The following is a 4,821-nucleotide window of genomic DNA, read 5'->3' on the forward strand; positions in this document are numbered from 1 at the left end:
GTCGGCGGGCGGATGCGGAAGGAAATTTTGTGGGTCGCCGTTGGAGATACCCTTACTTGATTTTAATTGGTACAACATTTACTTGTGGCATGCTTAGGTTTTTGCGTTAAGATTTTTTTTGTTTCTTGCACAAATTTTTCATGTTTTTAGTATGATGCAATGATCCTATACTCCATGTAATATTTAGAAATTTAATCTTCAATTTCCACTACAATGCGTGGGGTACAGTTTAGTTCGTTGAACATGATAGGTCATTTTCTCGCGACTTCTCAGGATTTCATTTGTTATAATATTATGGAAAATGATGGATCTTAGCGACCAGAACCATATAACTAGCTTTTTTTTCATTTTGGAAAATCAGACTATACAACTGGCTTGTTCAATTAGTTCTCATAGCTGCCGTTAACATCCATTTTGTTTTTTATTTTGTGGGCCGGGGCAGATAGGGATCGGGGGAGTGGCAGATGTCGTAGGTTTTTACATTATCTTGTTGTCCTGTGGAACTGTGATGCATATTCTCAAACATTTAAACTGAAGAAAACACTTGCTGCCGGGGCCAAAGGGCTTTAAATATGGTACATTGTTCCGGGGAGCTACACCCATATGTCTCATCATATATTAGCATGTTATAGTATATATATACTATACTTAATCATTTAAAGTTTGTTGATGTACTTTATCTAAGATACTCTAAAGCGAGCTAAATGAAAAAAAATTATGGGCAAGCCTATAAGTTTTACTATATATTTTAAATACCTACATATCTATACGTAAAAACAAGTATAAAAAAGTACATACTACCTAAAAGGTAGTATATATGGTACCGAAATATTCTTATATACTATATACTACACGTAGATACGATTCAATATGATGGATACTACCTACAATGTATGAAACACTTGTGGATGTAACCACACCTTGTTGTAGGAAAAAAAATCCTGTCATGATGTAGGTTTCAGTAGAAAATTCGCCACTTATATGCCCAAATTAATATGATGGGATACTGCGAGGAAAGCATGTGGTAGAATTGGTCGCCTCCATCCCATCTCCCCATGACCATCTCGCCATCGTTGAAGGAAACGGGTACGTCAAGCCTGTGAAGCCATCGGTGGCGGCGGCCTCATCACCTCGCTATGGAGAGCTCTCTAGCTGCGGAACGGCGGCGATCCTTGATGGCATGCACTCCAGCGGAGCCTGAACTCCGAGACAGCAGCCCGTAGGCCTATTGGTGGTTGCTGTGTCACCATGGCTGTTGGGTGTGTGTGGTGCTGACAGTGGATCATGTTTCTTGCTCACAACAGCTTTATGACCACCTTGATGACCATAAAAAATGATTGATCTTGCAGTTAGCAGCCAGAACCGTAGAACTAGCTTTATAGTCATGGAAAATTGACCATAGACATGGATTGTTTCATTCGATTTTCGTAGCTGCCGCTAACATATATACAAATAACCAGCAGCCGGGCATGCATGGCTAGCTTGACTATCAAACGGTCAGACTAATTAATTCGAAACATATAGGAGATGGCGTCTGTTTCCCAAACTTTGTTCTATTGGCTTTTTGGGTTGCTACCAAGATGATTTATTTACGCACGTAAAAAAAAAACCTTGAGATGCTATCCACGTTGTGAGAAATGGGGAAGAACTCAACTATAGCAGGTTGTCTTGAACTCACGTGCATCCCACCAGCACCCGGCTGCTAATATGCATCATGCATGCATCTAGTGCGTGTCACACAGAAGGAGTGCTCGTATAAGATATATGCATTGTCATACCCACGATGGATCGGCTGCTAATATGCATCATGCATGCATCTAGTGCGTGCCTTTCTGGTAATCTAGTCTTGCAATGTCTTGGTTGGAGCGGCTGCTATGAAACGTCAATGCAATCTACGCAATGTTGTCTTTGGCCCAGTATCAATCATATGAAGATACCAATAAAACATGTGCTAAGAAAACATTGTCATACTCAGACCATGCTGAAAAACACACATGTTCCATTAAACTATACTAATAAATCAGACAAACATCGATTAGTAAATGAATTACAAGACCTGAATAGCAAAAGAAAGGTGCATTTTAGTTATGAATGCTAGCTACCTATAATTTTTTTATTTGATTTTAAATTTTGTCACATACTCTATCAGGTTTAGAGAAATATGATCTTTTGGTATTGAGCCGACGTTGGAAGTCAATTTGGCACCTCGTTTTGCCTCCTAAGTATATGTATAATTGGAACGGGAAGCTACACCTTTTTATATCATATAGATAAACACAGCTAGCAAACATTAATAACATCCTTCCTGCTCCTATAATGAGTCACATAATCCAAATTGTTATAATAGGTGGATTTGCTAGCTTAGTCCAACAGCAATCGTCTGATCTGGACAAGGCGACCCTGCCCACCAATGTAGCATACATAGTATTCTGGCACAGTTGACATAGTATTCTGGTCATTTAATTGTGGCATGCTTAACTTTTTGGGTTAAGTTTTTTTCCATTTCTTTCACAAATCGCTCATAAATATATTTTAGTATGATGCAATGAACCTATACTTCATGTAATATTTTGAAATTAAATCTTTAGTTTCCATTGCAATGCGTGGGGTACAGTTTAGTTCGTTAAACATAATGGGTAATTTTCCTGCAACTTCGCAGGACTTCATTTACGAGACTATCATATAAAATGATGGATCTTAGCAGTAGCGGCCAGAACCATAGAACAGTTTTTGTTTTTGGAAATTTTGACCATAGGAACTTGTTTGTTCTGTTAGATTCATGTAGATGCTAACATCCATTATATTCTATTTTGTGGCGAGGGGAGGGATGGTAGTTGGAGGGGTTGGCGCAGATATGATTCGGCATTGGCAGATGTCATAGGTTTTTATATTATCTTGTGGTCATGTGGAAGTGCGGATGCATATTCTCGGCCTTCATCTTATTTGCAAAGCAACTTCATCAAGCATTTAAACTAAAAATAATAATAATACTTGCTGCCCCCGCCGAGTGAAAAACGACAAAAATGAACCTTTCCAAATACTTTGAGCATAAAATGAACCCGGTTTAAAAAGATTTCATAAAATGACCGTTTCCATGATGCCTGGTCTCAGGGCGCTATGCTAAACAACACAACGCCCTAAGGCCATAGAATCAGCGCTGACATACCACATCAGACTTGCTTGGGACCATGACGCCCGGGTTCAAGGCGCCATGGGCAATAGCAGCCGAGGGTGCCATGCACGTGAACCAGGGACGTCACTTATGTAGTTGTACTAGCACTTAATCAGTAGATATGCTCCTTGCGACAGCCGGATTGGTCAAGTCCAAGTGATCACATACTATGAAGAGTAAGGTGAGACGAGACTGAAGTTTCTGAACATGACTAGAATAATCTGTTTTGGTAGTTGTAGAATAGAATAGTCTAGTATATTACGTGAGCCACTGTTAATTAATCATTTAGATGTGCAATAACTTGGGTCGTGCTATTCATCACGCTGGATGAGAAATAGTTATTCTTCACTTCTCTCTTATTACATCACTACACCACATTTTTACGCCCTGTAAATTTTGTCCTACGTTAGAAGTGAAAAGAGAACTTCAGAAAATTTATGTCACTCGAAGACAATATTTCACATGATGTAAAATTATGAACATAAAAGGATAGTACAAATACACATATAAATATAAAATTTATGATTTAATCATTTATGTCTTACTTTTCTTATAACAATTTTTGTGTAAGTGAATTGATAATTTGATATGAACGTAGTTATTCATAGCTAAACGTAAATTCTAAAAGTAAGAATGTACATTCTGAAATACTTTTTATTGGTCTTTGATGCACAGCTCTCACTATCATGTTCACTTATAGTATGTCTACAGAATTAGTGTAAATATATATGAAATAAAACTATTTCCCAAGACAAACATAATGATACCATTTATACATGCTAAAATCATATAATTTTGTATATATTAGTGATCAAAGTTATGCGTTAAAGACCGTACAAAGTCAAGCGCACCTTATATTTTGGGAAGGAGGGAGTACAATAGAAGCTCGACGTTGCACACAATGATTATCATCATACATCAACCCATATCTTGTTTATCATTTCACATCCAACTTGACATATATCACAAAGATACTCTCTTCATAAAAAATATATAGGGCCTAATACCTTTTTTGAGGTTGCCTTTGACCACGGTTTAGAGCAATAATATATGACATGCATGTTACACAAAGCATACCGCCAAATTTGTATGTGAAATGGGCTTCGAATGATAAAATTTTATAACATGCATCTCATGTATTATTAAGGTTATCAATGGTCAAAGGAAATCTTGAAAAATGTACTAGAGCGTATGTATCATGATGGAAGGGGTACCATTTTTAATATTTATATATTAATGCAATTGTCGATATGCTAATCGATTAACATGAAATGGAATTGTATATCACATTGAAAAATTTACAACAGAGGATGTCAGTAAAACCAGATTGGACATGAAACCATCTATAACCATGTATGCATGCCTCAGCAAAACCTCGTAGGAAACAAAAAATTGGATTTATCATCTTATGCCGAGGGAGGGATGCGTTAGGATTGACCACATTCAAACGCGTTTGTGATTGTGTGAGCACTGAAGCCACCATCGGCGAGGGTGGGAAGGAGAATAAGGGGCAACACGAATGAAATGCCATGTGTTGAAATCAAGGATTTCGTCCTATTGGGGTCTTGAGTCATGGTTATTAGGTTAGGGGCATGTGGTTTTTTTTCTCCCGTTGCAACACACGGGTTTTTTTTTTGCTAGTTATTCTT

General features: G+C 37.7%; 1 pseudogene; it reads right to left on the reverse strand.

Annotated features, from left to right (window-relative positions):
• LOC119342745 overlaps positions 1-4,821 on the reverse strand; it is a 24,953-nt pseudogene that overhangs the window by 19,486 nt on the left and 646 nt on the right.

The sequence above is a fragment of the Triticum dicoccoides genome, unplaced genomic scaffold (assembly GCF_002162155.2).
Source record: "Triticum dicoccoides isolate Atlit2015 ecotype Zavitan unplaced genomic scaffold, WEW_v2.0 scaffold10348, whole genome shotgun sequence".
Classification (NCBI taxonomy): Eukaryota; Viridiplantae; Streptophyta; class Magnoliopsida; order Poales; family Poaceae; genus Triticum; species Triticum dicoccoides.